At 38.7% G+C, this 12,831-nt stretch overlaps 1 protein-coding gene across 19 annotated transcripts in view; it reads left to right on the top strand.

The window, feature by feature from the left end:
• Trip12 (thyroid hormone receptor interactor 12) overlaps positions 1 to 12,831 on the top strand; it is a 131,117-nt gene that overhangs the window by 15,195 nt on the left and 103,091 nt on the right. The window lies entirely within an intron of this gene.

Raw genomic sequence — 12,831 nt, 5'->3', positions numbered from 1 at the left:
GAGACTAAAGGGAGGAGGATTGTGGGTTTGAGCAAGTCTGGACAACATAAGTTTCTGTCTCAGAATTACTGTAATATTGTCATTCAGGTTTCATTATCATTAACCTTACCACTGTAGCCTAGCCACAGTGACACCATTAAACATTCTTCTGTCCCTATTCTCAAGTCCGTCCATGAAGTTTTAAGTAGCTTTAACACAGATCTGAATCTCATGCCACTTTGGTTTCATACTGTATTAAATATTGTGCTCTATTTTTTATAAGTTTGAACTCCTTGAAATAAGGTACACTTTGAGTAAGAGGTTTTTGTTGTATATTTTTCTCCTGTGGCCTCAGTAATAGTGTTAAGTGAGCATTCTCCCACTATGACACACTCCCAGCCTGCAGATGTATATTCATTGCTCCTGATATTTTTGTATAATGAAGGTGCTTCAACAGTTTTCTTTTTTGTTTTGAGACAGGGTTTATCTCTGTGTAGTCCTGGCTGTCCTGGAACTTGCTCTGTATACCAGGCTGGTCTCAATTCAGGGATCCACCTGCTGTTTCCTCCCTAGTGCTGGGAATAAAAGGTGTACTCCATTGCCACCTGGCTTCCAACAATTTTATTAAACACAAAATTCAGGTCCTAGCTTTTCTTGGCTGTGTTGTCTAGGCCATCCTGGAACAGTGTAAAAACCTTACAACAGGATTTTTAAAACAGAAGCAATTTAAATTGTGCCTATTAAAACTGAAGCCAAGGCATGTGGTGGTTAACCAGTGCCTGTAATCCCAGCACCGGGAGGCAGAGGCAGAAGGATCCCTCTGAATTGGAGGCTGGCTCAGGAGTGGGTTTTTGGAAAGAAAGGCACAGACTGCTGTTTTCAAAAGTTGATCCTCTTGCTTCAGGCTCTTGAATTCTAGAATATTTTTTGTTTGGTTTTGGTTTTGGTTTTGGTTTTTCAAGACAGGTTTCTCTGTTTAGCTTTGTGCCTTTCCTGGAACTCACTCTGTAGCCCAGGCTGTCCTCGAACTTACAGAGATCCACCTGGCTCTGCCTCCCAAGTGCTGGGATTAAAGGCTTGCGCCACTACCACCTGGCTGAATATTTTTGATTATGGTGACAAGGTCTTACTATATATCCCAGACTGGCCTTGAACCCACCATCCTTCTAAGCTTGAGTGCTGTGATCTCTTGGTATCTACTGTATTCTTGTAGACTCTGCTAATTACAGGTTGGTTAAAAATTATTTTATTTTTTGAGGTTCTCACCATGTAGCTTTGGCTGGCCTGGAACTCACTATATATATATCAAGTTGGCTCCAAAGTCCTAGAAAACTGCCTGCCTACTCTGCCTCCAGAGTTCTGGGATTCAAAGTGTGTGCCAACACACTGGGCCTGGTTTGAGTTGAAATAGCAAAGATGCTGTTAGTGTAATTTCATAATTTGACATCAAGCATTTTCTTAGTTTTTGTTTTCTTTGACACAGGGTTTCTCTGTATAACAGCCCTGGCTGTCTGGAATTCACTCTGTAGACCAGGTTGGCCTCGAACTCAGAGATCTGCCTGCTTCTGTCTCCTGAGTGTTGGGTTTAAAGATATGTGCCACCACTGCCTGGCCTCAACATCATTCTTTTTTTTTTTTTTTTTTGGTTTTTCGAGACAGGGTTTCTCTGTGTAGCTTTGCGCCTCTCCTGGAACTCACTTGGTAGCCCAGGCTGGCCTCAAACTCACAGAGATCCGCCTGGCTCTGCCTCCCGAGTGCTGGGATTAAAGGCGTGCGCCACCACCGCCCGGCTCTCAACATCATTCTTAAGCTAACATTTTTGTGGAGTTAGGAAGACTGCGTAGTCCACCTTTTATAGGTTTATGTGAACTTTAGGATAAAAATGTGTAAAGTATATATTTTGGTAATATTTGCTATATATTTGCTGTATTTGCTATATATTTTGCACAAGGAATATACAGTTTCAGGCTTTTCTTTTGTGAGGTATTTATTTCCGTTCTTTTAGCTACATAGGGGAAGTGGCTTAGTCTCATGGAATTTCTACATGATCCATCCTCCCCTATACTACATCCGTATGTGTTTATGTCTTTTCCTTAGTAGATGGCAATAATTCAGTTGAATTTTGAGAAGTTTAAGTAACTTTAACTTAGAACAGATCAGCTTGCTAATGGAATGGAACACAATTGATTTCAAAATACTTTTTAGAAAATTAGAGTGTTAAATATAGACTGCATCTCTATCTTTTTGCTGTTCTTTGCCTTGCCTTTTTAATTTTGCCTGCCAGTTGCTGCTATGAGCTAAGACTTGGGGAATTTCAGCTTTGGCTGTGCAGTGTAAGATAATCTGCTCTTGCCTCTTCTAACCAGCTACTATTACCTTTCAACTGCTTGTACTTTAGGCCATGCTAACTCCCTTCCTCGTTCCTAAAAATTTGGAGAAATTAGAAGTGAAAGGAATTGATAGAAGATACTAGTCCATCATTGGAATATTTTGAATTAGCTGAAAAATTGAAGCTTAGCTTAGCTTGCTTGTTTTGTTTTTCACAGTTCCGGGGAACTCTTATTTCATTAACCTTTGACAGTCTTGACTAACCCAGAACCTTTTTTTTTTTTTTTTTTTTTTTTTTTTTTAAATTTATTTATTTATTTATTATGTATATAGCATATGTGACTGCAGGCCAGAAGAGGCACCAGATCTCATTACAGATGGTTGTGAGCCACCATGTGGTTGCTGGGAATTGAACTCAGGACCTCTGGAAGAGCAGTCAGTGCTCTTAACCTCTGAGCCATCTCTCCAGCCCAACCCAGAACCTTTTAAGACATACTACATATACATATATACATACACACACACACACACACACACACACATACACACATACAATAAAACACGTGTAGGAGAGGTTTTAAGTAATAATATCAGCAACAGCAGCTAAGTTCTTTTCAGCCTTTCAATCCTTTCCTTTGGTTCCCTACTTGGAGCATGGTAGAGTTCATAGACTGCGGAGTCTTGGGAAGTTAATGTAATAATGTCCCAGTTATAAAGGAATTTAAGTAGTGGTTAAGAGCCAAGGCTGGGAATCAGTTTAAATCCTGGCTCTTAAACTATTAGCCACATAACTTTGGGTAAGCCACTTTTTTGGTTTCAATTTCCCCTTTTAAAAAAAAATGGAATAACAGCACCTATATCCTGAATATTATGAGGATTAATGTATGCATAGGAGTTAGAATAATGCCAGTAACAAGATAAATGCTTGGTTAGTTAGCTATTATTGCTAGCTAGTAACCATTCTTACTGATAGGATAGATTTTTCTTTACATCTGAAAATACAGTCTGAGAAGTTGAATTTCTTTTATACTCACTTAAGGGTTGAGTGTTAAGAATTTGTCTTAGGCTGGGTGGTGGTGGTACATGCCTTTAATCTCAGCACTTGAGAGGCAGGTGGATCTCTATGAGTTTGAGGCCAGCCTGGTTTACAGAACTACACCACCTGGCTTAGTTTTTCATTCTTGTTTTTTTTTTTTTTGGTTTTTCGAGACAGGGTTTCTCTGTGTAGCTTTGCGCCTTTCCCGGAACTCACTCTGTAGCCCAGGCTGGCCTCCAACTCACAGAGATCTGCCTGCCTCTGCCTCCCGAGTGCTGGGATTAAAGGCGTACACCACCACCGCTTGGCTAGTTTTTCATTCTTAAAGGTGATTATTTAGCTTGTTACTTGAGAAGCAAAGTTAAGTGGTAAATTGAGAGACTGGTAATTTGGGAGGTGGAGGAAGGACAGCAAAATGGAGGCCAATCTGGGCTGGTAAAATGCTGTTTCAAAGAAAAGTCTAGGACTGGTGATACATAGTTCGATCGATGGTCCTATACTTGTCTAGAATTCCTGAGGCCCTTAATTTGATTCCTTGAATCACAAAGTAAATGTCAATTTTTTATGGTACCTTTCATACCTGAGGAAGAGTTTGGCTCCCCAAATATAATAAAACATCCAAGACTTTACTCCTGATGCAATGGAATACTTCAGGAAGCAGAAACAATTTCAGAATAAAATGTCCACGGCCAGGTGGTGGTGGTGCACACCTTTGATCCCAGCACTTGGGAGGCAGAGGCTGGTGGATCTCTGAGTTTCAGGCCAGCCTGGTTCATAGAGCAAGTTACAGGACAGCCAGGGCTACAGAGTGAAACCCTGCTCGAAAAACAAAACAAAACAAAAACCTTGATTTATTTTGTGTGTCTGTGTGTGTGGTCAGACAAAAATGGGTTTTCCGAGATAATTTGAGGATGGGGTCTCACCTTCACCATGTGGTTCTTAGACATTGAACTCAGATGGTCAGCCTTGGCAGCAGTTGTCCTTTACCATCTTTGCTGGTTCTAAACTGTTTTAAAAATGTTATCACTGAGATTTAATTAATATGCCATAAGGCTTATCTACTTAAGAGTAGTGTTTTCATGTAGTTTAAATTGCACTACCATATCATCACTTTCTAATTTTTATTTTTAGAGGCAGTATCTCACTTTGTGGATCAGGCCTCATAGAATCTTTTTGCCTTTGCCTCCCTAGCACTGAGATTAAAAGCCACTATCTGATTTTAGAATGTTTTTCATCTATTAAAACAAACCTGTACTCACATTTAGTTGTTATAAAAGTGACAGTTTTGTTGTGACAGTATGCATCTTAAAGATTTATTTATTTATTTACACAGAAGAGGGCGCCAGATCTCATTACAGATGGTTGTAAGCCACCATGTGGGTGCTGGGAATTGAACTCAGGACCTCTTGAAGAGCAGTTGGTGCTCTTAACCTCTGAGCCATCTCTCCAGCCCAACAGTATGCATCTTAGAACAAGTTTCTGGAGGTAGAGGCAGGATGATTGTGAGTTTGTAGGTAGCCTGTATTGTTAAGGTAGATGGGTGTGGTGTGGGTGGGGCCTAGGGATGAATCTCAGGTGGTTGAGTGTCTACTAGGCATACACAAACACCTTTGCTGATTCTTTACCACATAAACTGGTGCATATCTGTATGCACTTCACCAGACAGGTAAAGATAACAATCAGAACTTCAAAGGCCATCCTCAGCCATGTAGTATGTTCAAACCACACCTGGGATACCCTGCTTTAAATAAACTTAAAAAATTGTGTTGTATGTACCTCCTACCAGTATGAACTGCCTAAGAAAAGGCACTTCCTCTCAAGTGCCTTAGAAAATGTGCTACTTTCTTGCCAGGACTGGGTAGATACTTAGAGAAGATGGCAGATTTTTACTGCAGAACCAAACTTAGAGATAGGAGCAATTAAAAAACTCTGTTTTACTATTCCAAGATTGTAAAAGTCCTAACTTAAGAGGTAAAAGTTGTAATTTTTTTTTTTTTTTTTTTTTGTGGGCGTGGGTGTAGGTGTTGAATACCACTCATTCTATCATTGAACTACCTTTAGCTTTTTTGCTTTGTTTTGATCTTAGCCTTTAACGGCTAAGCCACCCCCTCTTTAAAGTAAGAATTAGCAGTTAATTTGTGTTGGTGTGTGTATGATTTGCTAGTGATTGATCTTCTAAGACATGCTAGACAAGTACTCTGCCACTTTAGTTACACCACCACCATCTCAGAGCTTAAGTAAGGACTTGCATCTTTTATCATACTTGCAGGTCTATATATGGGGTATTTTGACTTAAAGCCTGTAGTGCATTGGAATGGAACTTCTTGGGAAGAGCGTGCCTTATATAATTGTGTTGGGTTGTCCTCTAATGTTAAGGAAGCTTCAGACTTTCTTCAGAGCATTTACCATCTATTTGCTATTCATTTATTTAGGTTTTCCTGAAATTGTTCCTTCCTATCTAAAAGTTCTCAGCCTCATATTCCAGACACCCCCCCCCCCCTTTATTTTTTCCTCCTGGAGAAAACCTTTACTCCTAAGAATGTCTGTATTCTTTCCCTGGCAGTTGTATTGCCTTGCTCAGGACTTGTATTACTATTTTGTAATAGTACTCCCTATGCTCTGGGTATTCTGTTTTTCTTTAATCTAAGCTGACTTAATTTTTTTTTTTTTTTAAATTTAAGGTTAGCTGGAGAGATGGCTCAGAGGTTAAGAGCACTGACTGCTCTTCCAGAGGTCCTGAGTTCAATTCTCAGCAACCACATGGTGGCTCACAACCATCTGTAATGAGATCTGGCACCCTCTTCTGTATACATAATAAATAAATAAATCTTTTAAAAAAAAGGCAGTGAAATTTAAGGTTAATATAAAAGTAATGTGTTTCATAATGCCATCTTCATACACATTTGTCACTGCTTTGTTCTTATTCATTTCCCTCACCATTGCCCTCTCCCATGCCTCTTCCCTTATTTTCTTCTATTTGTTCCTCTTGCTTTCCAATGCATATGTCCCACATTACTGTTTCCCACCTCCCTTTAGATCTTTTTTCTCCTACTTTTCTAGTTTTGTGGCCTACAAACATACATATAAATATCTATTTTAATTTTGCTTTTGTATATGAGAGAAAATGTGGTATTTGTCTTTTACCGAGTCTTATTTCACAATGTATACATTCCTGTAAATGTTATGATTTCATTTTTCTTTATGGATGTATAAAATTCCATTTAGCTTGTGTACCATATTGTGTTTATTCATTCACTGTAATGGATACACCTAGGCTAACTATATTTCCTGGCTATTTTGAATATCACAACAGTAAAAGATGGATGTGCAAGTATTTATGTGGTATGCTGACTTGAAACCCTTATGGTTATATACTTAAGAGTGTGATAGTTGGGCCAGATAACAGCCATGTACTTGGCCAGAACTCAAATCGTGTGTACATGGGAAATTTAGGAGATTTCCCTCAAACAGAGGTTAGGGTCACCTGAGTATACTACATACTAACAAACTGCTGAGAAACAGCAGAATTGCCAAGGCCATCATGTCCAGTAAGAAATGACAAGATCATTCTGTTTTTAGTTCTTTGAGGAGCCTCCATACTGATTTTCATAGTGGCTATGCAATTTACATTCCTCTAAAACAGTTCCTTTTCCCCTACATCCTTAATAGCATTTGGTGTGTGTGGTGGGAGGAGGAGGATGGGGGTTGAGACAGGGTTGCACTGTGTAGCCGTAGCTGGCCTGGAATTTGCTATATAGACCAGGCTGCCCTTGAATTTATAGATCTACTCTGGGTGCTGGGATTAAAGGCATGAATGGCTATGCCCAGCTTTCCCTATATTAGGCTCTCTATTCACTCTAGCGATAATAATAGACTGTTGTGTGGAGATTTATAAAGGCCTCCTGTGAACTTCCCTCCTGAAGATTCTAATGTCAATCACAGTCTTTCCATCTCACTTTCAATTGTCTTGAGGGCTTGGGCCATGGCTTATGTCTCTAAAGAGCACAGGGGTAAATCTTCTATCACTTGAAATTCATTCTTGGTTTTTATAAACGAGCACACTCCTAGGAGAGACTTAATTGTCCTGACTTTTGTTGTTTTTGTTGCCTCCCCCACAGGGTTTCTCTGTGTAGCCCTGGCTGTCCTGGAACTTGTTTGTATACCGTGCTGGCCTCAAACTCAGATCTGCCTGCCTCTGCCTCCTGAGCCCTGGGATTAAAGGTGTGTTCCAATACCTGGCTTGTTTTTTAATTTTACAGTTTGGAAGTGTGGAAGTTACTTCTGTTTCTGTCTCTGCTTCTTGTTATATAGAACTATTTTTCTATTGTAGAGAAGGAATGATTGATCTTAGGAATATTGTTACTGGTTTGTTCAGCCTTAGAATTGTTCATAATATTCTTAATTTGGTAAATAGTGAGAAAAGAGGATGCTAATACATTATATTTTTGAGGGTGATAGTGAGGGGAAGGTGGGCAGGGTCTCATCTCTATGGCTGACCTGGAAACTCTGAACACTACTGTCTTTTCTTAGAGAGAAAGTCTTACCTTCCTAATAGGTTATGTATTACTACTCACATATGGCTGTATGTGGCATTGAACAAGGGAAAGCCCCAGGATGAATTTGAATAAAGACCTAACCTGTTAAAGGTCAGTATAAGCAGGAAGTGGTGGTAACTCACACCTGTAATTCCAACACTGAGTAGGCCGAAACAGGATAGCAAAGAGTTCAGGGCCAACCTAGATTACAGTGTGAAATGATGTTTAAAACAAAAAGAAGTCATGTTAATAGTTGTCTTGGAGTCAAGAGATTAGCCTTCCAACCTAACTTTAATTGTAGATACTTAAGTGTGGATGAGCTGTTAAGTGAGTAATACTTGTTCTTAGTAATCTGAGATTTTAGGATTAGATAGTAAGAAATAGGATAGGAAATCTGTACATTGTTATCCTGTACACTGTGGCTTGATAGTTTCGTTTGTCCTTTTCTTCAATTTCCAGCACCCACATGGTGCCTCCTACCTGTCTGTAACTCTAGTTCCAGGGGATCCAACATCCTTACCTGTACTTTCTGAACACCAGGCAGGAATACAGTGCATGTTCATACACGTAGGCAAAACAATCATACACATAAAATAATGAAAACTTCAATTTCAGAGCAAATTTAGTTCATAGAACAATTAAAGTGAAGGTACAGAAGTTTTCTAAGTAGTCTAAACCTTCACAGATACATAGCCCCACAAGCCACCCTGATTATACATTAGTTTCCAGAGTCCATAGTTTACATTAGGGGTAGCTCTTACATATTCTGTAGAACTAGAATAATTTTTAATGAGATGTGATTTATCCACCCTTATATCAACATACTATACTTTTTTTTTTACTGCCTTTGCTATTTTAAAAAAATCGTATCTTTTTTGAAAGTAATGTTGCAACACTAGCTTTGTCTAGTCTTTGCATATTTTCCATCTTTCAGTATACTTGTTCTTTAGGTTTGTCTCAGAACATTTAAAAATCCTATCTGATGACTAGAGATGAAGTTTTACCATGTTTTTCTTTCTGGCTTATTGCCTTTTTTGGAATTTTATTATTTTTAATAGAGAAAATCTAGTCTATGTCTCTCTCTGTTAGAAACTAAAATAGGCCGGGTGGTGTTTGCACACGCCTTTAATCCCAGCACTGGGAGGCAGAGCCAGGCGGATCTCTGAGTTCAAGGCCAGCCTGGTCTACAGAGCGAGATCAGGAAAGGCTCAAAGCCATACAGAGAAACCCTGTCTCGAAAAAACAAAAACAAAAAACAAAAAAGAAAAATAGTGTGAGTAATAACATCTATACCTTTATATTTATTTAAAATGGGTTTACTGTGTAACATAGGCATGTTTGAAACCTTGTATATCTGGCTGGCCTGCTACCAGAGTGTTGGGATCAGAGACATGAGTCACTATCCTGGCAAATGTGTGCTTTTCACACTTTATAGAAAATACAAAAAGTGAGTTTACCAACATATTTTTTATTTGTATTTTAATTTTATATGTGTTTGCTTGCCTATATGTATGTATGTGTACCATATGTGTGCTTAGTGCCTCAGGAAGCCAGAGGAGGGCATATCCCTGGAACTGGAGTTTACAGATTGCCATGTGAATGCCAGGAAGTGAACCTGGATCCTCTACAAGAGCAGGAAGTGTTCATAAGGGCTGAGCCATCTCTCCAGCCCCTTGATGTATTTTTTATTAACATTTAACTTTACCATACTGAAGAAAATACAACTTTATAACCTTCTGGCTTAATTGTTGCTATTGAGAAGTCAGTTTGTCAGAAAACACACACCTCACAACTCACCTTCCTCTCTGTTTTTGCTACATTATATTAGTAATCTAATATATTTAAGTAGTTCCACATGATTGGCATTAGATATTCTTTCCAGTTGAGCCATTTTACCATCTGTAGTCTGTCAATTTAATGGAGAATTTTAGATGGAGATTAAGGAGTTTTTGTTTTGGTGTTTGTACTGTTTGTTTATTTACTGGTAGTTATAGGTCTTTATGGAGTTTGAATCCAGTGAAGTAATAAAATAGTAAGCTTTTGTAAGGCTACTTGTATTTATTTCTCAGCTCTTCTCTCTCTTTTAGAGGAAGCTTGAAGGTTATGTATTCCTATTTTAAAGGTAGGTTTATTTAAGTCCTTGACATTCTTTCTTAAGCAAGAATGACATGTCACAAGTGAGGGTGGCTGTTTCATTTTCCTGTGGAGTTGTTGCATTGTACTGTCCTTCAGTTCTTATTCTTATAGGATTTAGTAATTTTCCCTATGCTGTGTGTAGTTACTCATACAGCTTTGGTTATTCTCTGGCTTGTGGTTTCATTTCTGGATTTGGGCTTGTAAATCCACATGCCGTTATTACTGTGGTTCTTTAATTTTCTAATAGTAGTAGTATAGGATTCATTGGCATATTTAAATTTTGCTGTTATTGTAACCAAATGAGTATACTGTTGTGCCAAATGAGTATATTTAATTTGCCATATACCAAATTAGTATACTTAATTTCATAGTTTGAAGCTCACATGCTTAAGATACTGAAAATGCCTGGCTGGAGAGGTGGCTCAGAAGCTAAGAACACTGGCTTCTCTTACAGGGGATCTAGGGTTTGGTTTGGTACCCAGCTGCCATGTGGCAGCCCACAACCATCTATAACCTCCAATTCCAGGGTATCTAACCCTCTGCAGGTAGCAGACACTGTATGTGGTATACAGACAAGCATGCATTAATACATAAAATAAAGCATATGGGCTCTGAGCCCATCCATGTCTGTTATCTCAGCACTTAGGAAGTGGAGGAAGCAAGATTAGTTCCTCGGTTACCTAGCAAGTTTGAAGACAAGCCTGTGGGCTACATGTCTCAAAAACAAAAAACAAACAAAAAACAAAATGAGATGAGGCTATGACTCAGCTCAGTTGGTAGAGTGCTTAAGTATGCACAGAGCCCTTACTTCAACCTCCAGTACTATTTATGATAGTGTAATTCCAGTATTTTTCCTGTCACCTAGCACTTAATGGTAGTAGGGTGAGTTCAAGGCCGTGCTTCACACAATAATGATTTGAATGAGCCCTATCTCAAAAAGATGAAACAGAAGGGGGAGATGTGTGACAAAGAAGATGCACATTAAATGTCAATTCCATAATGAAAACCTCCTGTAGACATTACATAGTATATGGTAACTTGTTCACATTTTCTCTATCTCCCTCTCTCTGTTTCTGTCCATCCTCCCTCCCTCCCCCCTCCCCCTTTCTGTCTCTCAATCTTCACTGTAAAAATACTAAAGCTTTCCTTCAGTTTTGAAAGTTGCTTCTTAAGTAGGTGGTAATGTTTCATGAGTCAATGTAATATGAACTGGATTTGGGGCTACTCAAGATTATTAGGGTTACTAAATTACAGGCTTGTTCCCTAGTCTATCAAATAGCATTTCTGTGATTTAAAATTCTGTGAAAGTATTAGCAATCTTTTATTCCTTTTTATGTTTTGAACTATTTAACTAGGAAGTACTATCATATTCTATGTGCCAAAGAAAGGGCTGAAATTCTTTATAATAACTCTCTCCCACCCCCCCAGCAAATTTTTTCTTTCTTGTATTCAGTGTCTTGATGAAATAGCCCAGGCTGGCATTGGACATAATGCTCATTACTACCTCAGCCTCTTGAATGCTGGGATGAGCTATCATGCTTCTTGATAGTTTGTTTAGAATAAGGAAGGATAAATAGTTCTTTTGTATGGAATTGGGTCAAATTATAAACTCAACTACTTTTTCCTATCATAGTTAAAAAAAGGTCTCAAAAATCCATTCAACACATTTAGTTATGATCTGGCAGTGGCCAGGGTGGGATGGAGATGATTAGCTATGATTCATCTGTATTCTTTTTGGCACCAGCTTCTGTAAAGATTTCTTCCCCTTGTAAATAGATGTACTGAAACAGTTGATTGCCAGTTTGGATGCTTTAAAAAAATTGGACTTTGTGAGGTGGTTCATTTCTGTATAGTACTGTGCAAGTGGAAATAGGATCCCAGTAACCCGGTATACAGCAATTCTGTCTCAAAAACAACAAAAATGAAAGATTGGGTTTATGATTTATTTATTCATTCATTCATTTATTTATTTATTTATTTATTTTGGTTTTTCGAGACAGGGTTTCTCTGTGTAGCTTTGCGCATTTCCTGGAACTCGCTTTGGATACCAGGCTGGCCTCGAACTCACAGAGATCTGCCTGCCTCTGCCTCCCGAGTGCTGGGATTAAAGGCCGCCGCCGCCGCCGCCCGGCATGATTTATTTTTTGAGACAGTTCTCACTATGTAGTGTTGGCTGGCCTGGAACTCCGTATATAATGTAGTCTTCAAATTCAGAGATCTTCCTCTACCTCACCAGGACTGGAAGGATGTGTGCTACCATACCCGACTTGGATTTATTTACACAAACTGTTCTATGATTAAAGTATAGGCTTTAAAAAAATTCTGTGTAGGTAGGTGTGTGTCTGTCTACATTTGGAGATGCACATTTGAGTAAAGGTGCTTTTGAAGGCCAGGAGAGTTGGATTCACTGGACAGTTGTTGACAAGTGTTGGGAGTCAAATTCTGGTCCACAGTAAGAACAGTAACTGGTCTTAACCCCTGAGCCATTCTTACAGTCCCAAATATTGTCTTGTTTTATGAAACATTTTCTGAGAATGGCTTTTTTTCAGTTTCACCTTTTTATACCATAATTACCACTTTGTAAGCTTAGTCTGATTTCACAGCAAGATCTATAACTCAAGGATATCTGGGACTATTGCTCAGTTTACTGTAATGAACTACTTTCATGGTACTATTAAGATACTGCAGTTTTAGTTTCAATTGTTAGTTACAGCAGAACCATAAAGTAGGCATGACATGTTGCTATTAATTTTTTTTTTTTTTTTTTTTTTTTTTTTTTCCCAAGGCAGGGTTTCTCTCTTTAACAGTCCTAACTGT

The sequence above is a fragment of the Peromyscus eremicus genome, chromosome 13 (genome assembly GCF_949786415.1).
Source record: "Peromyscus eremicus chromosome 13, PerEre_H2_v1, whole genome shotgun sequence".
NCBI lineage: Eukaryota > Metazoa > Chordata > Mammalia > Rodentia > Cricetidae > Peromyscus > Peromyscus eremicus.
The sequence above is the reverse complement of the archived record's forward strand: the minus strand, read 5'-3'. Positions and strand labels throughout refer to the sequence as shown.